This window comes from Lithobates pipiens, unplaced genomic scaffold (genome assembly GCF_037356315.1).
Source record: "Lithobates pipiens isolate NorthernLeopardFrog02 unplaced genomic scaffold, aLitPip1_a1.2 Scaffold_23, whole genome shotgun sequence".
Classification (NCBI taxonomy): Eukaryota; Metazoa; Chordata; class Amphibia; order Anura; family Ranidae; genus Lithobates; species Lithobates pipiens.
The window spans coordinates 213,649,453-213,675,968 of NW_027507785.1; positions in this window are offsets into that span (position 1 = coordinate 213,649,453).

The window sequence follows — 26,516 nt, forward strand, 5'->3', positions numbered from 1 at the left end:
AAACACAAGAATACAAAGAAAGATGAGGAGAGCTGCGCCAATAGCACTAAATAATGTGAAAATCTATATAAATGTAACCATGCAGAAAACATATGGCATTCATACAAAATAAATGTCTAATTGCCCAAAATGGTCACTAAACGTGCATATAATGTTCACGAAAAGGTATGTACGTAAATTTATATAATGTATGAAAAATCGAAACCATACATAGAAATAAATGTAGAAACTGTAAAAATAAAAATTAAAAATTAAAGTCCATTAAGGTGTTCCAATATTCCAGCGATCAGCATATCACCACCGTGATCACACACACACTCTTTCTGTGCCCGTCACCAGATAAGTGATGCGCTTACCAGATGAATGACCAGTTACAGCCTTAATGGTATTTGATTCAAAGCAAGGAGGTTAGAGCATCAATCAAAATTCTTGCATTCAGATATCCCTTAATGCAGATAAATAGCCAAATCCCAGTCTTTGGAGCTCCAATGGATATATCACCGGTAACACCGTTAAAGAAAAAGAAATGCCAGATGAATGACCAGTTACAGCCTTAATGGTATTTGATTCAAAGCAAGGAGGTTAGAGCATCAATCAAAATTCTTGCATCCAGATATCCCTTAATGCAGATAAATAGCCAAATCCCAGTCTTTGGAGCTCCAATGGATATATCACCGGTAACACCTGCAGTCCCCTGAGAATCCAGATCCACTGCCACCATAATGCAGCTCGTAAAGCATAAAGCAGCTATAGGGTGCTACAGTACATAGGGTTGAGTGAGGTACAGTCTGCTACTCTATAAGGACTGGTATAAGTCCACAATACATAGGGTTGAGGTGCACTACTGCTGACCGCTGCCCTATACTGCAGCAGTCCTTCATCTTTTTTGCAATCAAACTGTTGGCTTGCCCCTCATCCAGTGTCCTGTCCGAAAGGACATTCAGCGCAGCAGGGGGGATCGTGACCGATAAGCGTACTCGCCTAGCTCACGACAGTGTTAACTACCTCACATTTCTAAAAATGAATGAGGCATGGATCTCGGAGGAATTCAACACATGTGACCAGTAGACCATGTATATGTCTATAAACAATTTTTTTAATCGAGCACAGAGACCTTCTTTCTTCATTTGGCTCACTTCCTTGTTCAAAAAAAGCACACTGTACTATATGCCCGTACCCTCCTCTTTGAAGAGGTTGAGCAGTGTCATATTTCTACTGGGGCTGCTTATTATGAGGGGCTCCCACCATCCCTGTGCTGTGCTGACATCCTCCTGGGGCTGTACCTCTGCTGTGCATATTATGAGGGGCTCCCACCATCCCTGTGCTGTGCTGACTTCCTCCTGGGGCTGTACCTCTGCTGTGCATATTTTGAGGTGCTCCCACCATCCCTGTGCTATGCTCATTATGAGGGGCTCCCACCATCCCTGTGCTGTGCTGACTTACTCCTGGGGCTGCTTATTATGAGGGGCTCCCACCATCCCTGTGCTATGCTGACATCCTCCTGGGGCTGCTTATTATGAGAGGCTCCCACCATCCCTGTGCTATGCTGACATCCTCCTGGGGCTGCTTATTATGAGGGGCTCCCACCATCCCTGTGCTATGCTCATTATGAGGGGCTCCCACCATCCCTGTGCTATGCTGACTTCCTCCTGGGGCTGCTTACGGTGCAGGTGTCAGTGCTGTATATCACGGTGCTGATGTCAGTGCTCTCTGTCACGGTGCTGCTGTCAGTGCTGTATATCACGGTGCTGGTGTGAGTGCTTTATGTCACGCTGCTGCTGTCAGTGCTCTCTATCACGGTGCTGGTGTCAGATCACTCTATCACGGTGCAGGTGTCATTGCTGTATGTCACGCTGCTGATGTCAGTGCTCTCTATCACGGTGCTGCTGTCAGTGCTGTATATCACGGTGCTGGTGTTAGTGCTTTATGTCACGCTGCTGATGTCAGTGCTCTCTATCACGGTGCTGGTGTCAGATCACTTTATCACGGTGCAGGTGTCATTGCTGTATGTCACGCTGCTGATGTCAGTGCTCTCTATCACGGTGCTGCTGTCAGTGCTGTATATCACGGTGCTGGTGTTAGTGCTTTATGTCACGCTGCTGATGTCAGTGCTCTCTATCACGGTGCTGCTGTCAGTGCTGTATTTCACGGTGCTGGTGTGAGTGCTTTATGTCACGGTGCTGGTGTGAGTGCTTTATGTCACGCTGCTGATGTCAGTGCTCTCTATCATGGTGCTGCTGTCAGTGCTGTATATCACGGTGCTGGTGTGAGTGCTTTATGTCACGCTGCTGATGTCAGTGCTCTCCATTACGGTGCTGTTGTCAGATCACTCTATCACGGTGCAGGTGTCATTGCTGTGTGTCACGCTGCTGATGTCAGTGCTCTCTATCACGGTGCTGCTGTCAGATGACTCTATCACGGTGCAGGTGTCATTGCTGTATGTCACGCTGCTGGTGATCATCTCCTGCACCCTCTTCTTTGCCTACCCTGGTCCTTGACCTTCCCTCTCCTCCATTGCCTTCATGCGCTCCACAGTCCTGAATTGTCACAACAATTTCCCATATAAAAAAAGAATGCTTGTAGTTGTCGATCAGAGATTCACCTCATATATGTGTTATGTCATTGGCCATGTGGTGGGACTATGTTTGCACAGCTTTTAATTATTTTGTGGCTGCAAATTTGACCTGTAGGTTTGCGAAGTTCGCCTCCCATTGAAGTCAATGGGGCCCGCTGCGAACGTTCCGGTTCGTGAACTATTGGCCGCGTTCGCGGTCCGCGTTCGCGAAACGTCCCGTCGGAAGTTCGTCCATCACTAATTGCTAAGGCTTCTATGACTATAGCAAAGATGAAAGGGAAAGCAGACATCCTTGTCTAGTGCCTCGTGCTATAACTATTGGTTTGGAGTAATAACCTTGAAGATGAATCAGTGCCTTAGGAGTAGAATAGAGGGAATGCAGAAGACCCCTAAAGTGCTCTCCAAAACCTCAACGATCTATAAGGGTGAAATGTACGGCCAAGAGATTGTGTCAAAGGCCTTCTGCAGGTCCAATGACAGGAGAAGTCCCTGCTGTCTCTTTCCACCTTTCCAATTTGATTGTAGTATTGAAACGAAATTAATAACCCTTCTTATTTGATCTGAACCTTGTCTGCCTGGGATGAAAGCTACTTGATCCTTGTGAATGTAGATATTATTGAATGATGCTAATCGATTGGCTAGTATCTTTGTCATTATTTTAACGTTATTATTGATAAGGGAAATAGGACGATAATTATTTACTTCCTCTGTATTTTTTTCCGGTTTAGGGATAACCGTGATAAATGCTGTTTTAAGATGTGTTTCTAGGGGTTCCCCCTGTCTTTTCAATTTAAAAAATTTGTTCAATTAAGGTACCAAGATTTCTACAAAGGCTTTATAATATGATATACTGTAGATAGACCATCAGGGCCTGGAGCAGATCCTTTTTTGAGTCGTTTAATGACCTCCCCCACCTCCTCCTCTGAAAAGGGAGCTTCAAGAAGATCTTTATGAGAGGCAGATAGAGTTGGAATGGGGATGCCATCCAAAAACCTAGCGATTAAGTTCTTATCAGGTTGAGAATGAGAATTGTACAGATCAGAGTAAAAGTCATGAAAAGTATCCAGGATTTTGACAGGATTAGCTGTAGGAGGTTGCCCTGAAATCCCAATTTTAAGCATAGAAAAAGATTTGTGTCTGGGAGAAATATTTGCAGCTAGTAAACGCCCAATTTTGTTTGCTTGAGTGTAGAATTTGTTACCATTCAATCTTAACACTTTTTCAGCCTGTGTGGTAAGAGCAAGGTTAAGATCCAATCTAGCTCTATCTAATAGAGCTATAGGAACCTTAGTGGGGTCTCATTTATGACTATTTCAGAGGGTCTTATCTAAATGCTCTATGTCAGACCTACAATCCCGCTTGGTTTTAGAGGAAATTTTAATGATTTTGCCTTGAATGTAAGTCTTATGAGCAGCCCAAAGAACTTCATTTGAGACTTCATCATTATCATTGAGAAAAAAGTATTCCCTGAGTGCATTATTTAAATTTTCTATTGAAACCGAATTTGATAGAATGGACTCATTAAGTTTCCAATAACTCTGTTTCTTAACTAAAGCATCAGAGTAAATAGGTATCATTACTATTGAATGATCGGAGAGGACCGTATCTTTGATGTGAGATTAACTATGAAAGGAAGCAGGGGTGTATGAGTGAGAATATGTCTATATGTCAATATGTCAGTCTATTCTGACATAAGTATTGTGCGGATGTGAGTAGTGTGTGAAATCCCTTTTAGAAGGGTTTAGTTCCCTCCAAGTGTCTATGAGATTATGGTTCAAAATTAATTTAGCTATTTTATGGCTTTCTCTGGTTGGGCGAGTCATTTGATCCTTGGGGGGTTTGGATTTGTCAAGAGCTTGATCAAAAGCTACATTTGAGTCTCCACCAAAAATCACTGTGCCTGCTAGCATAGGGCTAAGGGTGTTCATCATGGTTCTAAAAAAGGCAGCTTGACCTCTGTTGGGGGCATAATAGGAAATAAAGGAATATAGATTTCCTTATATTGTACGTTGTAGTAATAAAATTCTCCCTTCGGGATCAATGTATTCAAATGATTTCTGAAATTTACAATGCTTTGAAAAAAATTATGGCAACCCCCTTAGTTTTATTTTCTGCATTTGCAATGTGAAATTGAGGGAAATGTGGGTGTATGTAATTGGGACTGTACCGTATAGGAAAGTGTGTCTCCTGGAGTAAAAGTATATCTAATTTGAGTGATTTGTAGTAGGCCAAAATTTTCCTCAGTTTTATTGGGGAATTAAAGCCTTGGACATCGTGAGATGCTATTTTAAGGAAGGTTTGTGAACTAGCCATGGGAACTCGGATAGCCCGCTTTCAACTACCCCACTCACCCTTAGTAGTTTTCCAATCGGAGTTGTTTCAGGAATATTTTCCAGCAAGTAGTAAGAGATCAATAAAACCCTCTGCATTCTAGAAATATTAAATTCTGCAAAATATAAAACTGTTAGGCAATTAGGGAAGATTAAAAAAAAATAACTGAGAAAAGAGAGAGGAAAGGGGGAAAAGGTAAAAGAAAAGTCTCCTAGCATGTTTCAGGAGGGGAGACACCACCGGAATCCTTTAAATAAGGACAACAAAAAGTCTGAGCCATATAGATCAGACAACCTAACCCTCAGAAGCCCATGGGTCTCCAAGGGGAAGGTGGAGGCATTTGTGGACCACCTCCGTACAGGGCACCCAAAACATATATAAAAAAAAATATTGCTAAAATTAGCACAGTAAAGCATTTGTATACAAAAAAAAAGATTTTTGTAAAATGTTTTTAAAGACAGTTTATGAAAGATGGAGAAATTTTAAAGCAGACCTGGAGAGCAAATTGAACTCTAAAAAAATTAAATAAATAAAAATAAAAAGAGGGAAATTCCCTGAAAAAGGCCACAGGCAGGTCTGTGATCAGACTCTAGGTCTGAAATAGAAAAGTGGATTTGTGGAAAGAGAAAAATTTCGATTAGGTAGGACCATTGTCTTTCAATTTCTTCATCTTTCCTTTGCTCCACAAGGGAGATTGGGGACTTGTCGGAGTTGGTATTTTGGAAGAGCCGGAACTGGTTGGGGAGGTATCCATATAAGCCTCTTGGGAGATAAGCTTGAGTTGGAGGAATATGCGTTCTCCCTCCTGTAGGTTAGCAAAGGAATATGATCTTACATTGAGAGAAAACTTGACCGCAACTGGGAAAGTCCATCTATATTTAATTTCTTGCTTTGTCAAGATTAGTAATAAAGGTTTAAGTATTCTTCTACATTGGATTGTGAAGGGAGAAAGATCTGCAAAGATCTGCAAATAGTCCCTGGCACACATTTGGGGATGCAAATCTGGCATGTTTCATGACCTCTTTTTTAACTGAATAGTAATGAGGGTTGGCAATAAATAATGTGTCTGGGTTTTCCATCCTTCCTGGGTGGAATGAGAGCTCTGCATGCCCTATCTAGTTCAAGACAGTGCTGGGGAACATTAGGCAGCAATGATTTGATTGACTCATGGACTGCAGAGGGAATATCTAACACAGATTCAGGCAATCCTCTGATTCTAATATTGTACCTTCGGGACCTGATTTCTAGGTCATCGATTCTGGAGACAGCATAATCAAGTTGCTCCTTGATTGTGGATAGATGTGTGGAATGCTGGTTAGATACAGACACTGTTTCTTCCAGTTTGAGTTCTATTGTATCCCTTCCAGCTCCTAGGTTTTGGAAGTCAGTTTTCAAATCCCCAGTTTTTTTGCTGCTGTTTGAGCCAGACCTTTATCCAGAAGTGCTGAGAATTTCTGAAATAACTCCTCCATTTGAAAAGGCTGATCTCTGAGGTAATTTTCTGACAGGAAAATGCTATTTTGGCTTGCCTTGGAAGAAGATGGCTGCTTAACTCCCGAGCTCCGTCTGGCCCGTGACCTGTACCTCCTGATACTGGGGGATTATCTCACCGTATTACCAAATAATCATGGGAACATCATCCCGCGGCCATTCAGCATCTCGTTCACGCTCTCCGAGGGACCTAAGCACCATCTCCAACTATCCCGGAGCTCTTCAGAGGCCAGGGATCTAATATGGCGGCTAGCTCTCCCGCCCCAATGCCACATCGGGATCACCCTCACCCCTACGGATCAACCGCTGACACCAGGGGACAGTAGACAACCACAACACCAACACCCGAATCTCCAAGACCTAAGAGCGGTGGCGACAGACATCAAAGATACGCTTACGGCGGCCATCTTGGATCTCCGCTGCGAGCTACAAGTGATCTCTGGCCGAGTGCAGGCGGTCGAAACTCAGGCTTCTTTTCAACAACAGGCGATCCACAGGACCGAACGCCGAGTGGATACCCACACTATGCAACTCCGCGACCTCCAGCGTCATGTTGAGGACATTGACAACAGAGGCCGCAGGCACAATCTCAGAGTGCGAGGCCTGCCGGAATCGGTCGACCAAGACCAGCTAGTGCCTGCGGTCACCTCCCTCTTCAATCAAATTCTAAACAGCAGGGCCGCTGATAGGCCAGTAAAACTGGCCCTGTTGTACCGGGCCTGGCCAGCAGGGGGGGCCCGGGAAACCTGTCCACAGAACTAATTAATATGAAAAAAAATAAAAAATCCTCCAGCCACCATGACCAAACATCTGTCTGCTTCATCCTCCCCTTCCCCCCTGTTACTTTTTGAGTTTTTTATTTTTTTTTATTTTGAGCTCAGTATCTGCAGGTGGCGACGGGGGAGGGACTATTTTTTCTATTTCGGGCGCGGAAGAATGTCTCTTCCGCGCCCGCTCCTCATGCTGGCTCAAGTCCCGGCCAGCATGTCGTTTCCTGGCGCCACGGCGTAATTCCTCTCCCTCTGCTCTGAAGCAGTGAAGCGAGCGGGGCCGCCAGTGGCAGAAGAAAAAAAGAAGCAGCTGGCATGACTGGAGTAGTTTATGGACACCGGCACTCTAGGCAGCAGCAAGATCATGGAAAAAGTGACTCCTGGGGCCAGGTGTGTTGATTCGAGATCTACTAATACTACTGCAGCAGCATATATATATATACATATATATATATATATATATATATATATATATATATATATATATATATATATATATATGTGGATATATATATATATATATATGTATATGTGGATATATATATATATATATATATATATATATATATATGTATATGTGGGTATATATATATATATATATATATATATATATATATATATATATATATATATATATATATATATATATATATATATACATATATATATATACATATATATATATATATATATATATATATATACATACATATATATATATATATATATATATATATATATATATATATATGTATGTATGTATGTGTGTGTATGTGTATATATATATATATATATATATATATATATATGTGTGTGTTTTTTTTTTTTTCAAAATAGTTTTTATTTTTTTGTTTTTTTTAAAAGTAAAAACCGCAGAGGTGACCAAATACCACCACAAGAAAATAAATATCACTTGTAGACAAGTCTGCACTTTTTTTCAAGGCAAGGTCTGGGGAGGGGCCAGGAGTGGGGCTAAGGCTAGGTTCACACTGCTGCGGGTGGGAGATCCGGATGTGATTCGCACCGCACTGCAGTGCAAATCACATCCGATCTCCGTAGCGATGCGAGTTCAGCCATACAGATAGTATGGCTGAATTCGCATCGCTCCCGCCGCAAACTCGCACGGGACCCTTTTTTTGGTCCGCAGCAGAATCGGATTGCATGGGTGTTCACACCATGCGATCCGATTCCTGTGCGAGTGTGCAGATCGCACTGCGATATGCGGACGGATCTGGGGGTGTCATTAACATTTCATTGACACTCCCAGCAGTCCGCATAGGGCAGTGTGAACTGCCGGCGGGAGGCATGCGATGCGGGAAAACGCCGCGGATTTGCGGCGTTCCCGCATCGCTATGGTGTGAACCCAGCCTTAAGGAGGGACCAGGGGCAGGGCCAAGCGTGGAACTGAAGGGGGCCCCGTCAGGTAGGCTGTACGGGGCCCCATGATTTCTATCAGCGGCCCTGCTAAACAGACCTCCTCAATCAGTCAGAGCGATGGAATGCATCCACAGAGCACTCCGACCCAAGGGCAAGGATGCAGACCCACCTAGGGATATCATTTGCCATATTGACGACTTCGCAATTAAAGAAGAAATCCTCAAGAAGGCTCGAGAACAAACATGTCTACTCTATGAAGAACACACAATCCACATCTTTCAGGATTTATCGGCGATCACGTTAAGACACAGGAGAGACCTACGCCCATTACTGGAGCTGCTAAAGAGCAGAGAAATACGATATAGATGGAGATTTCCATTTGCTCTTCAAGCCTCTCACCAGGGACGCACTGCTACACTACGGGTCCCTGAGGAATTTGACCTTTTTTGCCGTGCGTTAGACATGCCGTTTATAGACTTACCGAACTGGTATGCAGACTTTCAGATCCCCTTCCGCGGTAGTAGCGGCCTAGAGAATGACCATATGGAGACCCAGGCTTCCAACTATCGCAGGCCCAGATCTCCCTCCACTGGCAGACCGGGAGGGGGACCACACATTAGAATTCCACCTCCGAGCCCGACTGCAGCACCGCTGCCACGAAGAGCGTGCAGAGACCGCTAAGATGACGATTCCCATTCTGCTCCTCAAACTTATGACTATAGATCTTTACCTTCCTTCCCTCGATGTCACTCCTACCCGCGATTAGAACTCTGCTCCCCGTTCTGGTCCTCCTTTCAACACTTGAGGCTTCCTGACCACTGGACTAGTCCGTTTTTGCTAGCTCTTACCAGATCGTATCCAGAAATGATGACTTCCGCGGCTCACAGAGAAAGGCCTCCCTTGAGCCTAATCTGCCAGTTACCCTTTTGGACCGAGAGCACTTGTCCCCTCTTTTATGCCGGACTTGACCCCTTCAGCATTCCATGCAATCATCTTACCTCACACGAACATCATAGACAGTCCCCACGACGTTCCAGCATGCTGATCAGGACCTTCTCTCTAGCACACTGCTGCGATGAAAGAGTCATCCAGACCCTCCAAGCCATTGGACGGATTGCTTCAACGAGCGTATACTAAGACCACCGTTCTACCCTCCATTACCTCCTAGGATAAACCGCCGATACACTTCTGCACCATGGTTTCAGGTCCTAGTAGAGGGATCAGACAACAACAGCTTAATTCTGAACTGTAAAGTTGATATGCTCCATACGACGACTGTTATGGGACTACCGATCCATTTTAGAGGATATATAAGTAGGTACCTAGATAAGCTATATATACAGGGAATTGATTTTAATGGAATCGGTTAACTGTGCCTGCGCTTATCTACCTAGATATTCCGGTCAGGTCCTATCCATCCTACGCTCATCAGGCTGGCGGGACCCAGCGATTCCCTTCCCCGGAGGGGAAAATAGTACAGAGGCCCGGTGCAGTCCTGCCCTCCTGGTGAGATAGGGAAGTATGACCAAACAGATGTGCGCTACTTCACGAGGCCTTCAATTTACCATTAAGCACCAATCGATGGACGCAGCGTGGAGAACCGATTACATATGTAACTTCAATATCACTAATTGTCAGGACACGTGTATTCCTCCTATTATGATGTCCTATTCGGCCCCTAGGACCGGGAAATCTTGTTTATATATAGGGGGAAGCTGGATCAAACTGGATCTAGTTGGCCCCTCAGGAGTAATATCGAGGTTTTAGTTTTAGTTTTACTTTCTCACCTGTTTATTGTTCTGAATTTTTTTTTCTATCTAGCGGCAGTTATATAATTCTTACGATTACCTGTTGAACTGTTTCTAGCGTGTGGTAACACTATGTTTAAATCTCCTCTGTCTGCAGGATCTATGGGTTATTAGTTAGACAACAGAATCTTTACAGACAGACGTTATCTTTTCTGCCGGCAGTACCTTGCCTCCTCCCTTTCGACCGATTTATCTTGTCCCCTCATGCAACATCCATATTTAACAAACAGATACTATTAACACCCCCCACCCATAACCTTCACATTAATAATAGTTACGGTTTGGGTTACGGGCTAGGCGGATCGTTGCCCAACTTGACTCTTCACCCAGGCAAAGTTAGACTACCGGTTTCCATAGTTAACAACTGAGACCGATAGCCTCACATTTAACTTGCGCTTTTAACATTTGATCATACTCACCTAACCTTCTGACTTTTTCCATAGTGTAGTCAACCCCTTCGCAGTGGTACATACACACATCACAATACGTAATTTCTAATACCACCACTGATTTTCTCTGGCTTATGTACATAGGTGGCTCTCTCGTTCCCTTAGAGGGTCTAGAGGACGCCCCAACGCCAGTTACTTGTGTAATCGACGCTTTATAGTCGAAACTCTCCCGTATACCAGAACAGCTCTGCTCTTCCTCCTCCTATTTTTCCGGAATAGACAACAACAGTTCTCTTCCCCAACGACCTACCCTCGCTATATACAATTGTACTTGCATAAGTAACAGACGCGATCCCCACAGACACTCTTATACCCCCAGATACTTAACCTAAAGATGTCCCCTCACCAAGGTCCGACAGAACCTCTCAAGGCAAAAATTGTCTCACTTAATATTAAAGGCTTGAACTTCCCAGAGAAACGGTCTAAACTCCTTCTTACCATGCACAGGAATAAAGCAGACATCATTTTTTAATTTTTCTTCAAGAAACCCATTTCAAGACGAACTCAATCCTGAAACTCCGTGATCACCGCTACCTCACTGCCTTTCATGCAACATCCCCCCTGACTAAATCGAAAGTAGTATCAATCCTTTTTCACAAAAACTGCCCCTTTCAACTTACCGATCAATTCATAGACATCAATGGCAGGTATATATTTCTCAAAGGCCAATATGCTGGCACAAAAATCACCCTGGTCAATGTATATGCCCCAAATTCTCGTCAAGTTGCCTTTTTCAGAGATATAATAAATTCCCTAATCACCTTTCAGGAAGGGATTGTGATTTTGAGAGGGGATTTCAATGTCCCTCTTAATCCTCTCCTTGATACATCCTCCAGCACCTCCTCCCTCCCATATAAAGCCCTGAAGTCTATTAAATCCTCCTTGAATACCGTTCTTCTACATGACACCTGGCGTACTTTAAACCCCCGACTGTAAAGATTACATGTATTATTCTGCCCCTCATAACAGATATTCACGCATTGACTTTTTATTCCTAACACAGAACGATCTTCCCTTAGTAAAACATGCATCCATTGACCTGATGGTCCTATCAGACCACCTGTCACGATCGCCCTAACGTCTCGACTAGACATAGAAACCTTACCCGCCGGAGCCTGTCGTGGAGAGTCCGTCGTTCCCCGTCAACGCGCGTCAAAGCTAATGAACGCACTCGCGTCGACACGAACGCGCGCACGCGCACACGTAGGTCACGAACGGGTGCACGTCTACGTGCGAGGGCGCGCTGACCCGTCGTACGTTCGCTTGGCGCCCTGAAGCCTTCTTTAGTCATTGGCTCCCTTCCATCTGTGCTGTCCAGTCTACAGCGTGTCCGTGATCCGTGCTGCTTGTATCCGAAACCTGTTATCTGATTCCTGACATCCGGCTTGTTCCTTGACTCTGATTGATTGCTGCCTGCCTACGACCTCTGCCTGTTTTGACCACGTCTTCTGCCTCATCCCTTTGTACCTTGCTGATCGTCTCCTGCTGACCCGGCCTGTATCTGATTCCGCTGTTCCTGCTACCTACCTGAGTTCCTGCTTCACGGAACATCTGCTCACAGCCAGTTCCCGCACTTGTGCCTGCCAGCGACAGTCAAGCACCATCCGCTATACCAGCCTGTTATCTGTGCCCAGCTGACCTCCCGGACTAATACCGTCTACCAGGCACTTGTGCCCTCTGGACTGTTGAATACCTGTCTCCACCTTCAGGGGTTCAATAGCCAGGGGATACGAGGGGCCGCTCCCTGCACTCCAGGCTCGACCATCAGGTACGTGACAGTACTGGGCAGCCATGTCCGAGCCTGCGCAGGGAGCCTCCCCCATGGATGAACTCTGCCACCATCTGGCCGGCCTTACACAGGCAGTTAAGAATCTACAAGAGGGCTACGGCAGACTGGAGGAACAAATCCAGGCGCTATCCGCCTCTGCACCAGCGGCTCCTGGGGCCCATGCCCCGCCGTCAGTCGTAATGCTGCCACCGGAACCCAGGGTCCCAACCCCGGAACGGTTCACAGGGGACCGGAGCAAGTTCAGGGCATTCCGCAACTCCTGCGAACTCTACTTCGCCCTACAGCCCAGAACTTTCTCCCTTGAGGCAACGAAGGTGGGGCTCGTCATCTCCCTATTAAGCAATGAACCCCAGGCCTGGGCTCACCGACTGTTGGAACAGAAGGATCCGTCCCTAGACTCCATGGACACCTTCTTCCGGGCAATGTCCAGGCTTTATGAGGATCCCCAGCTAGCCGCCACTGCCGAAGCAGCCCTACATGCCCTACAACAAGGACGCAGACCCGTAGAAGACTACGTCTCTGAATTCCGACGTTGGAGTGCAGACACGGACTGGAACAATGCGGCCCTGCGGTACCAGTTCCGCATGGGGCTTTCCGAGGCCCTGAAAGACGAGCTGGTACGAGTGGGTGTTCCTGAGACCCTGGAGGCCCTGATTGACATTGCTATCCAGATTGACAGGCGTTTGAGGGAGCGCCGCCAAGAACGATCCACCACGACTCCCCGTCCGGTTTGGATGTTACCACGGGTGCCTAGTCACCCACCTCCGCCTGTTCCAGTTGCATCCACATCGGACGCTCCGGAGCCTATGCAGCTGGGGCTACTACGCCCGTCCCTGACCCTGGAAGAACGCCAGCGTCGTCGGGTCAATAACCTATGCCTATACTGCGGGGAACCAGGGCACTTTGTTCGTTCCTGCCCGGCGAAGATGCGTAAGTGCCTCCGTGTTCCACCTGTCTCGTCTCCTATGTTGCCAGATAACATCTCCCATCTAGCTGTTCCTGTTCTCTTGCAGCTCCCAGGAAGGACTATCTCAACCCACGCGGTAATTGATTCCGGGGCATGCAGTGGCTTTATTGACTCGTCTTTCGCCCGAATGAACAGGATCCCTCTTAGACCACGAGAGAAGGGGCTCTCGGTATACTTGGCTGATGGGTCTACCTTGGAATCAGGACCAGTAATTCAGGAGACCAGTCCTCTACCCGCCATCATCGCCGGGTCTCACCAAGAACTCCTTTGCCTGGATGTCATCCAGTCTCCCCTGTTCCCCATCATCCTAGGCATGCCTTGGCTGAGGGCACACAATCCACACATCAACTGGGCCACCGGAGTAATCAAGTTCCCCTCTGACTACTGCCACCAGCATTGTTGTCCGACTCCCAATGGGGACTCGTCAGTCCTTCTCTGTCTGGATGCGGATGAAGAAACCCGACAGGCTGTACCTGAGCAATACCATGCGTTTCTCGATGTTTTCAGCAAGAAGGGCGCAGAGACTCTCCCTCCTCATAGGCCTTATGATTGCCCTATTGAACTGCTCCCGGGGGCAGAAATTCTGTTCGGAAGGATCTTCCCACTGTCCGAATCCGAATTAAGTACTCTAAAGACCTACCTGGACGATAATCTTAGAAAAGGGTTCATCCGACCTTCCACCTCCCCAGCTGGCGCTGGGATCTTCTTTGTCGAGAAGAAGGACCAATCCTTACGTCCGTGTGTGGACTATCGGGCACTAAATAAAATCACAGTTAAAAATCGCTACCCTCTGCCATTAGTACCTGAGCTTTTCCAGAGACTGGGTTCCGCTAAACTCTTTACCAAGCTGGATCTTCGGGGGGCTTACAACCTCGTCCGTATCAGAAAAGGCGATGAGTGGAAAACAGCTTTTCGTACCCGCTTCGGACACTATGAATATTTAGTGATGCCTTTCGGGTTATGTAACGCCCCGGCTACGTTCCAGCATTTTGTGAACGACATCTTCAGAGACTATTTAGATTTGTTTGTTATCATTTATTTGGATGATATACTAATCTTTTCCTCCACTTTAGTCACCCACAGAGAACATGTCAAGAAGGTCCTGACTCGCCTCCGCTCTCACGGCCTGTATGCCAAGCCAGAAAAATGCGTTTTCGAGAAGGAAAGTATCCAGTTCCTCGGTCTGATTATCTCGATTCGAGGGGTCGAGATGGATCCCCAGAAGATAACTGCAATCCAGGACTGGCCTGCCCCATCCGATAGAAAAGGAGTTCAGCGGTTTGTGGGCTTCGCGAATTTCTATCGCAAATTTATAAAGGGATTCTCCTCCATCATCGCCCCCATTACCGGGCTAACCAAGCTGGGCACCAAGTTCCGCTGGACACCTGAGGCACAAGAGGCCTTCGAAGCCCTGAAAAAGCTATTCGTTTCAGCTTCGATTCTGAAACATCCTGATCCTACCCTGCCATACACCCTTGAGGTTGACGCTTCGGAGGTGGCAGTCGGAGCTGTGCTGTCCCAGAGGCAGGGACCTAAGTCCGTACTCCACCCAGTTGCGTTCTTCTCCCGCAAACTATCCGAAGCCAAGAGAAACTACGACGTGGGCGACCGTGAGCTACTGGCAATTAAGTCGGCACTGGAGGAGTGGCGCTATCTGTTAGAAGGGGCTATCCACCCAATCCTGATTTATACAGATCACAAAAACCTCGAATATCTGAAGACAGCTAAAAGGTTGAAGCCTCGTCAAGCCAGGTGGGCACTCTTTTTCTCACGGTTTGTATTCCACATAACCTTCCGCCCCGGATCCAAGAACACGAAGCCAGATGCTTTATCTCGCATGTTTAGCCAGCCGGAAGATCCACCTCTCAGTGACACCATCCTTCCTGCTGGAAACTTCCTCTTACTCCAAGGAGATGTGGTCTCTCAAGTCAAACAGGCTTCCAGAGGCGCCTCACCTCCACCCGGTATCCCGCTGTCCTCCAGCGATGATCTTATGTGGCATGGGAACAGGATCTTCGTCCCCCAGACAGCTCGGACCTTAGTTCTGGCTTCCTGTCATGACCATCCCATGGCTGGCCACTTTGGAACGTTCAAAACATTAGAATTACTCAGGCGTAACTTCTGGTGGCCGAAGATGAAGAACGACTGCAAGAGTTACGTACAGACCTGCACGACCTGCATTCGGAGTAAGGGCAACAAGTCCAGAGCCTGGGGCTTACTAAAACCTCTACCTGTCCCTGATAGACCATGGAGAATGATCTCCATGGATTTTATCGTCGAACTCCCCCCTTCGGAGAACCATACAGCGATCTTCGTCGTAGTCGACAGGTTCACGAAGATGGCTCATTTCTTGCCCATGAAGGGCACTCCCTCTGCCGCGGAGACAGCTAACGTCTTCATAAAGGAAGTTATAAGACTTCATGGCATCCCCACCAATATCACGTCTGACAGGGGGGTGCAGTTCACATCTAGATTTTGGAAGGCACTCTGTGCAACTCTGAAGATCGACCTCTGCATGTCCTCAGCCTACCATCCGCAGACCAACGGTCAGACCGAGAGGACGAATCAGACCTTAGAGCAGTACCTGCGTTGCTTCTCGTCCTTCTCACAAGACGATTGGGTCTCCCTGCTACCTATGGCCGAGTTCGCCTACAATAATTCAGTCCATTCAGCCACCAAACAGTCCCCTTTTTATGCAAATTTCGGGTACCATCCGTTGTTCTTGTCTGGCGATCTTCCTGAATGTCCGGTGCCAGCGCTTCAGAAGAGACTTGCTTTCTTTGAAGAGAATAATAAACTCTTACAGGAAACCTTGACTAAGTCGCAGGAACATAATAAGAAAGTCTTCGACAGAAGAAGAAGAGGGGAGCTGGATCTCAAGACCGGGGATAGGGTCTGGCTGTCCACCTTAAATCTCAAGTTAACCTGTCCCTCCAAGAAATTGGGTCCAAAATTCCTGGGCCCCTTCCCGATCAAAAGGAAGCTAAATGATGTGGCATTTGAGTTGGAACTCCCTGAGTCTTTCCGAATTCACCCGGTGTTCCACGTATCGCTCCTCAAGCCTGCAGTTGAGGATCCTTTCTCTGACAGGACTTCCTGCCCTCCGGAACCGGTGTTGGTCGATGGAGAGATCGAGTTCGAAGTTGAGGCCATCATGGACTGTAGGAAAAGAGGAAACCAGGTCCAATTCTTAGTTAAATGGAAGGGCTACGGACCCGAGGAGAATTCCTGGGAGCCAGAGGCTAATATTCATGCCAAGAGACTCATCCGCGCCTTCAAGAACTCTCACCCGAACAAGTGGGCTCGGTTGGGCATCCGGGGGCTGCCCCTTGGGGGGGGGGCAATGTCACGATCGCCCTAACGTCTCGACTAGACATAGAAACCTTACCCGCCGGAGCCTGTCGTGGAGAGTCCGTCGTTCCCCGTCAACGCGCGTCAAAGCTAACGAACGCACTCGCGTCGACACGAACGCGCGCACGCGCACACGTAGGTCACGAACGGGTGCACGTCTACGTGCGAGGGCGCGCTGACCCGTCGTACGTTCGCTTGGCGCCCTGAAGCCTTCTTTAGTCATTGGCTCCCTTCCATCTGTGCTGTCCAGTCTACAGCGTGTCCGTGATCCGTGCTGCTTGTATCCGAAACCTGTTATCTGATTCCTGACATCCGGCTTGTTCCTTGACTCTGATTGATTGCTGCCTGCCTACGACCTCTGCCTGTTTTGACCACGTCTTCTGCCTCATCCCTTTGTACCTTGCTGATCGTCTCCTGCTGACCCGGCCTGTATCTGATTCCGCTGTTCCTGCTACCTACCTGAGTTCCTGCTTCACGGAACATCTGCTCACAGCCAGTTCCCGCACTTGTGCCTGCCAGCGACAGTCAAGCACCATCCGCTATACCAGCCTGTTATCTGTGCCCAGCTGACCTCCCGGACTAATACCGTCTACCAGGCACTTGTGCCCTCTGGACTGTTGAATACCTGTCTCCACCTTCAGGGGTTCAATAGCCAGGGGATACGAGGGGCCGCTCCCTGCACTCCAGGCTCGACCATCAGGTACGTGACACCACCACCCAATCTCGATGACACTACAATTTCCTGAGACCAGAGCCCCTACTCCTATATGGAGACTTGACTCCTCGTTACTTACAGACCCATCTATTTTAGCGGAACTCAGTACCCATCTAAAACATTTCTTCATCGAAAACCGTGAATCAGACACTTCCCCTCTTAATAATTGGGCATCTCACAAATGTGTGATCAGGGGAACCCTTATAGCATTGGCGGCCAAACGCAACCGTGAAAGGAAAAAAGTATATACGGATCTCCTAGCCCAGATTCGGAAACTCGAGTCGGCGCACAAACATACCCAAGCTCTAACTACACTTCAGGAGCTCACGAGAGCCAGCTCGGAACTCCTAGATATCTTGAACAAACAAACCCGACGTAAATATATACTATACAAAAAATCTTTCTACTAATACGGAAACAAAACCAGCAAACTACTGGCAAGGGCCCTCCAAGCCAAAAGAGCGTCCAACACTATCCATTCTTTAACCGACGCATCTGGTAGATGGATTCATAAATCGGCAGATATAGCACGTCAATTCGTTCATTGCTATACTAAGCTTTACAACCTCCCCCCAATGACCTCCCCTAATGATCAATCCGCAAGAATTGACAAAATTAAGGAATTCCTCCAACAATACAGCCCTAACCCCATTTCGGATGAGAATTAGACACCCCCTTGACGATGGACGAAATTGCTACTGCCCTAAAACAACTCAAACCGGGCAAGAGCCCAGGCCCAGATGGCATCACTGTGGCCTATTATAAAACCTTCGCGGACATCCTCAAACCACATTTTCTCTCAGCCTTTCAATCATTCACCGAACCTATCGACCCTCCCGCAGAATTTTTGCAAGCTCACATTACTGTCATACCAAAATCAGGTAAAGATCCTTCAGTGGTGACAAACTACAGACCTATCTCCTTACTAAATGTAGACCTTAAATGGTATGTGAAAACATTGGCTAATAGACTGCTACCACTCCTGCCCCAGCTCATTGGTCTTGATCAAGTCGGATTCATCCCCAGCAGGGAAGCAAGGGACAATACCCTTAAAGCAATAAATGTAAGCCATTGGCTCTCTGTTTCTCAAACGCCTAGTTTTATGCTGTCGTTGGATGCGGAGAAGGCGTTCGACAGAGTGGCCTGGGACTACATGTCTGAAGTTCTCAAAGCTATACATCTACCCCCCAAAATGTTAAATCTAATACAGGCACTATACTCAGTCCCAACTGCGAAGGTTAGAGTGAACGGCCACCTGTCGGACGCCTTCTCCATATCGAATGGTACACGCCAAGGGTGCCCTTTATCCCCCTTGATTTTCATACTAACACTGGAACCCCTTCTAAGACGACTTAGAGCCAACCCCGACATCAGAGGAATTGACATCAAGGGCCACACGTACAAGGTAGCTGCATTTGCAGACGATATTCTCCTCTTCCTGTCTGCCCCCCTTACCACCATCCCTAATCTACTTCAAGACTTTGCTAACTTTAAAATCCTTTCGTACCTACAAATAAACCTCAACAAATCTAGTGCCCTTAACATCACTTTACCCAAAACTCTATGTTCTCTCTGCCGCACCAACTTTCCCTTTCAATGGAAAGATAGATCCATCACATACTTAGGTATTCAACTCCCAGACTCATTATCGGATCTATACAACTTAAATTACAGCCCATTAATGCAGAAGATTTGTGCTGACCTAAAATCCTGGACCCCTGAACGATTCTCCTGGTTCGGTAGAATTGCAATCATTAAAATGAATATTCTCCCACGTATTTTGTATCTAATGCAAACTATTCCGATAAAACTCCCTCCGTCCTTTTTCTCCACATACCGTAAATTGTGCACATTGTTCATATGGAACAAACGCCGCCCTCGCCTAAGTTTCCTTAAACTAACCACTCCAAAACTTCAAGGAGGAACCAGCCTTCCCGATATTCGCAATTACCAGGTAGCATGTCACCTTACCCGGATGATCGACTGGCACATTCATGCCTCGCTTAAAGATTGGGTACGTCTTGAACAATCATTTTCTCCTGACCCACTGACTTCCCTTCCCTGGCTTAGCTATCGATACCAATCACGAATGCACAAAACCCATCCCCTGATAGGACCGACTCTACATTCACTCCATTGGGCTAGTGACCACCACAAGATTTCCTCCGCAAATGGACCAATGACCCCCCTTAGAGGAACTCCAGATTTCTCCCCTGGTTTGCACCCATCCTTTCCGACAGCTGGATGGCCACACACCACAGTTAGAGCATTCCACTTCTTTCATAACGATAAACTCTTGTCCCGAGAAGAATTAGCAACTCTTACGTCCCACGAGACCTTCCCCTTATGGACATACCTGCAGCTCCGTCATTTTCTACTCAATCACAAACTCAGACCGAATTGGTCCAGAGCTCTGGCAACCTTTGAAAAGCTATGCTCCACTGAGGAACCCCAACGACACCTGATTTCACTCACCTACTCTCTCCTATTTCAGGGTGGTACTCAGTTGAACCTCCAAACACGTCAAAAATGGGCTAACGACCTCCAAACAAACATTACTGATATAGTTTGGGAAAATATTTTCAGGTTTGTCCATAAGGGAACAGTCAACGTCCATTTACAGGAAAACGCTTTCAAAATTGCTTCTAGATGGTACAATACGCCTCATAAACTACACCTAATTAACTCCTCTAACACCCAGACATGTTGGAGGTGCAATACAGAGGTGGGAACATTTATCCACATTTGGTGGACATGCCCAATTATACAACCTTACTGGTCAGAAGTACACAAGACAATATCTACCATCACCACCTACCAGTTGGATAGGTCTCCGGCCCAATTTTTACTACATCACTCGGATGAGCCCATTCGCCCCTATTACAAGTCTTTGGCCATGCACATGGTAAACGCTGCCAGAATATGCATTCCGCATAAATGGCGTTCCCCTAACCCCCCAAACATGCGAGACTGGTTTAACCGCATAGATGTTACTATGGCAATAGAGGATCTAATACACCAAGCAAGAGACACCCCTATGAAATTTACTGCTACTTGGGCTTGTTGGATCCATTTCAAGACCACAGACACCTATAAACACCTTATACAAGTCTGATCTCCCCAAAAGCAGCAACGGACCACTTTCACACTATTTCACTCATTGCCTGAGAGATGTCCCCTCCTACAAGATCTTTGATCTATCTGGACCCCTGTATGTGAACATTACAATACACATACCCGCTCCTCCCACAGAAATCCTTGGATTCGATACTTCCCCGCACCTAAACACCCTCACCACTGTTAGTCACTAATCCCTTGTGTCAACCCCTATGGTGCGTACACCCAGAGAAACTGAAATTAATACACTACAGTCTATTCCCGAGTTCACGATACGAAGACACTTGGTTCGTTTTGTTTCGTTCTGTTTTGCTTTGTTATGTTTGAATACATATAGATTGCTGGTATACTTCCTTCCACCCATGTCAAGAAAACTGATGAAAGTTTGTTTCTTTACAAGACTATTTAGCACAGGCCATGTTTTATCTGTCTACATCATAGTCAAATAGACTCTTTAAGGCTACACATTGTTTGTTAGCGGCTGCGTCCGCATATATTTGATACCAAATGTAACCCTAACATCTGTTACTGACTATGTACTGTTTCATCTACTTGTTTTCGGCTTGCAATATTCAATAAAAATGTATTTGAAAAAAAAGATAATAGGGATGTTCCCTGACCATTGCTACACCTGCATATACATTTTGGAGCTAATCTGTTAACCGTGTTGGGAGATATGGGCGCCGCTGCACACAGCTGGTGCAGAGCTCTCGGCTCAGGCAGCCATCCTCAGAGCCTGTGCACTCCCAATTTCCAAACTTTTAATGGTTTGTACCTCAGTCTACACCAAATTTATTATTTTAACTTTAAAGGCTGCCTTGAACTCACCCAGAAGTGCAAGTGTTTCTGTACTTTAGCAGCTCTGTATGAAGGAGGACAGCAAGTACTGTATATCTCAGCAAAGAAAAGCTGCAGTTTAAGCCATTGTAAGGATGGTACAGCCAATACACAATACAGAATATATAGAACTTCACCATTATCAGAAAAATTACAGAAAAAGCATCTTTAGATATATTTAGTTATAGTAATCTACAAATATATACTTATAGATAATTGCAGGTTTTTATTGTTTGTATACTTCATTTTTCTTTTCCTCCCCATTTCTTCTCAGTGGCAATTTTTTATTAAAGGCAAATTAATCCACGGACTCAAAAAAGAAAAAGAAAAAAGCTCTGCCTCGATGGGAGGGTCCCACCGACTGCTGTCTCTTGGCAGTGACAGCTGTTATATAGGCAAGGGCAGGGAGGCAAAGTATTTTCATTTTTTTTACTATTTTTAGGGTCCGTCGGGCAGCGTGATTGATGATGGATGTAGATCGCGGGACACTTTTTTTTTCTTTTTCAATAAAGGAATTGTCAAAAACCGTCTTTTGTGGTATATACTTTTTTTATACTTTTTTGGTGAATGTGTAGGGGTACAATGTACCCCATACCCATTCACATAGGGGAGGGGTCGGGATCTGGGGGCCCCCTTGTTAAGGGGGACTTCCAGATTCTGCTAAGCCTCTGCCCGCAGACCCCCACAACAAATAGCCAGGGTTGTGGGGACAAGGCCCTTTTCCCCATCAACATGGGAACAAGGTGCTTTGGAGGCACCCCTAAAGCACCCTCCCCATGTTGAAGGCAAGTGGCCTGGTATGGTTCAGGAAGTGGGCACCCACTCCCCCTTCTTTCCTGGCCTTCCAGGCTTCTTGCTCAGATAAGGGCCTGGTATGGATTTTGGGGGTATCCCCACGCCATTAAAAAAAAAAATTGCAGTGGAGTTCCCCTTAATATCCATACCAGGCCCTTCAGGTCTGGAATGGATATTAAGGGGAACTCCACGGCAATTATTTTTTTTAATGGGACTCACATCGATTTTTTTAATAGATTTTTATCTATATTGCCGGAACCCAGCAATACGTTAAAGCCACGAGCAATTATAAATGAAATGTTTTCCTTTAGAAATGTAATTTTGCTGCGGGACTGTAAAACACATGAAACAGATGCACCACTTTACAGGCAGACTAAGGGGACCCCCAGGCATAATATTTAAAGCGATATTTCATTTTTATGGTTTCACTTTAAGCATTATTAAAATCACTGCTCCTGAAAAAACGGCCGTTTTAAAAACGTCTTTTTTGCATTGATACATGTCCCCTGGGGCAGTACCCGGGTCCCCATACACTTTATATGGCAATAACTTGCAAGCCTTTAAAATGAACACTTTTAATTTTTCATGTTTGTGTCCTATAGACTTTAACAGTGTTCGCCTGTTCACATGTTCTAGTACGAACCGAACCAGGGGGTGTTCGGCAAATCCTTAAACATGAAAGTAATATTGGTGTAATTTTTCTTTTCATATTAGCCTACATATGGCAATAAACTGATTACAGCAATTGGCATAATTGGCATAATGCTGCAAAGTAGATACATCTGGAAAGTGGACACATACATTTCAGTGTATTTTTAAGAAAACTCTTCCTTGACATCTTAATTATGTAGTGAAGTGCCTCTTTACTTACTGACCTCAGCTACAGGTATGCACTCCTTTAACTCCTTTTCTAACAATCCCCTGGGCTCCCACAATCTCCTGGTCTCCTGGCATGCTCAGGGGATGTAAATTTCTGTTTCTGTTTCCTCCATCAGAAGCTCGACAAGACTGTACCTGATGGATCAGAGGTAGTTGGGCATGTGATATGCAGCAAGGTGTATGGTTCTGCACTGTTAGTCCTAGAGTAGATACAGCTAGGCAGGAGCCCAACATCATACAGCTTCTACAAAAGATCCATCCACTGTGGAGAGCACTGCTTAAATCACTATCAGAGTACTGTACCTGAAATGGGGTGGCCCTGTGTATCCAACCGCCTGCCTGAGTTGTCAGCGATTGGACTCCTTCAGCCACTTGCCTGTGTAGCTCTGGATTGAGGGTGAGTTTTGCAGAAAGGGCAGTTCTCTGTCATGAGATGTCATGTTGAACTTCCAGTGACCAGTATGAGAGAGTGAGAGAGATAACAGCAAATTTAACACCCCTGCTCCCCATTCACACCTGAGACCTTGTAACACTAATGAGTCACATAACACTGAGGAGGGAAATGGCTAAATGGGCCCAATTTGGACATTTTCACTTAGGGTTGTACTCACTTTTGTTGCCAGTGGTTTCGACATTAATGGCTGTGTGTTAAGTTATTTTGAGGGGATAGCAAATTTACACTGTTATACAAGCTGTACACTCACTACTTTACATTGTAGCAACGTGTCATTCCTTCAGTGTTGTCACATGAAAAGGTATAGTAAAATATTTACAAAAATGTAAGGGATGTACTCACTTTTGTGAGAAACTGTATATAATTGTATATATCTAAAGACTGGTAACAGAAGCATCTCTCTGTCCTATAATTATTATCTCACATGCACAGTGCCAGATAGCTAAGTCTGTGCTACTGTTTGTATGTAGTGGTCACCATCCAGCATATTAGTGAGTAAACCTGTTTATTGGAATAGATTGTATATACAGCTCTTACTATTTTAGTTAACCCTATTCCTTCTGGTCCAAGAACTATAGCTAGTTTTAGTTTAAGTCTTGAACCTGCATAGGCTAAAGCCAGGTTAGGCATCCTAAGACTACTTCTGGTCATCAGAGGTTCAGTTGCTAGACAGAAACTACTAGGGTCTAAGACACAAGGCAAATAGGCAACTCTGAGTTTCAGTGCCACGCCACCATTTCTGTGTGTGAGAAGCTGCATTCCAGGCTGGATGGACAATGGTTGGAGGATCTCCCCACCACTGCTGATCTTGTCTTCATCACAAAGACGCATGCCACATTGCGATCTTCCCCAGGGGCCCCTGCAAATGAACTTTGCTGCAACGTTTATCTGAAAATATTTTAATAAATAACTATATATCCCCAGGCATATGCACAATTCTATCAGGATTCTTGTTGGGCTCTTTGCTGAAAATACCTGTTTCTACATTGGATGCATGTACCATTAATGATCTCTTCTATATATCTCTTTCTATATGGCTGTACATCTGTATACATGTGGTTAATGTTACATGCTGGTTGCAGTAGTAGCTGTAATCCCAATTAGGCTTCATCTACACTACTGCTCCTAAACTTGAGTTTAGGAGCTTTTGGCGTTTTTTTGCCAAAGCTGCTAAACTTAACTACATAAAAGCCTATGTGTCCATGAGTTTAGGAACTGTTGTGGTTAGGGGAGCTTCAACCTCAACCTCCCTCTCCTGAATGTGGAAGAACAGCATTCAGGATAGGAACATTTTGACCGCCGGACGAAAAATACTTTTTGCGTTTTCCTGTGGTCCCGGTTAAAGTAGACTATGTGTACATGAAGCCTAACTTTGATTTGATTACTGGTTCATTTCCTAGAAAAGGAATCCACTCTGTTTACAGAGGCCCTGTCCTCAACAAAGGCACTGCCAATTTTAACCCCTTCCCGACCAGCCACTGCAGTTATACTGCGGCAGGTTGGCTCCCCTGAGCGAACCGTCATAGCTGTACATCAGTTCACCTTTTGGCCACTAGGGGGCTCACGCGGACCTTCAGGGGGCACCGAAACCGATGCGCATGCCCACCAGTCGTGATGACCACCTGGGCACCCGCAATCACTCCACGCAGAGACAGAATGGAAACCTGTCAATGTAAACAGTAGTTTACTTATAATGAGTTATTAATTAAAACAGGTTTTAGTAAAATGAATCCCCAAATAAGGCTTTCATCTCATTTTAACCACTTCCCGACTGGCGCACGCCGATGTATGTCGGCAGAATGGCACGAGCAGGCAAATGGGCTAACCTGTACATCCCTTTAAATTTGCTGCCCTGCCATCGCAAGCGAGCTGCCGGTCACGGGTCTCGTGGACTTGATAGCCGCGGGCATACCCGCCATCGTCTCACTGGGTGGCTGAACTAGAAGATGCTGTTGTTCTGCCTAGCAACAAGTGATGCTGATCTCTGCTCCATGTGATTGGAGCAGAGATCAGTGTTCACTAAAAGAAAGCCCAGCCCCCAACAGTTAGTAGCACGCCCCTAGGAACACTTAACCCCTGGTTAACCCCTTCACTGCCAGTGTCATTTACCCAGGAATCACTGCATTTGTATAGCAGTGATTTCTGTATAAATGACCATGGTCCCAAAAATGTGTCAAAAATGTCCGATGTGTCCGCCATAATGTCGCAGTCACAATAAAAATCACTGATCGCTGATCGCCGCCATTACTAGTAAAAAAAAATTATTAATAAAAATGCCATAAAACTATCCCCTATTTTGTAAACACTATAACTTTTGCGCAAACCAATCAATAATCGCTTATTGCGATTTTTTTTACCAAAAATATGTAGAAGAATACGTATTGGTCTAAACTGAGGGAAAATCATTTTTTTTATATATTTTTGGGGGATATTTATTATAACAAAAAGTAAAAAATAATGTGTTTTTTTCAAATTTGTCGCTCTATTTTTGTTTATAGCGCAAAAAATAAAAACCGCAGGGGTGATCAAATACCACCAAAAAGAAAGCTCTATTTGAGGGAAAAAAAGGACGTCAATTTTGTCTCACAACCGTGCAATTGTCAGTTAAAGCGACGCAGTGCCGAATCGCAAAAAGCGGTCTGGTCTTAAGCCAGCAAAATGGTCCGGTTAAGTGGTTAAAACAAAAATATTAAAACAAATTATATGGCAAATTTTTGTCTTCACCTAAAACCATTTTAAATGATTTTATCATGTCTAAACCTTACCTGTTGATCTTCATGATACTTACCTTGTTACATAACTCCCACATTA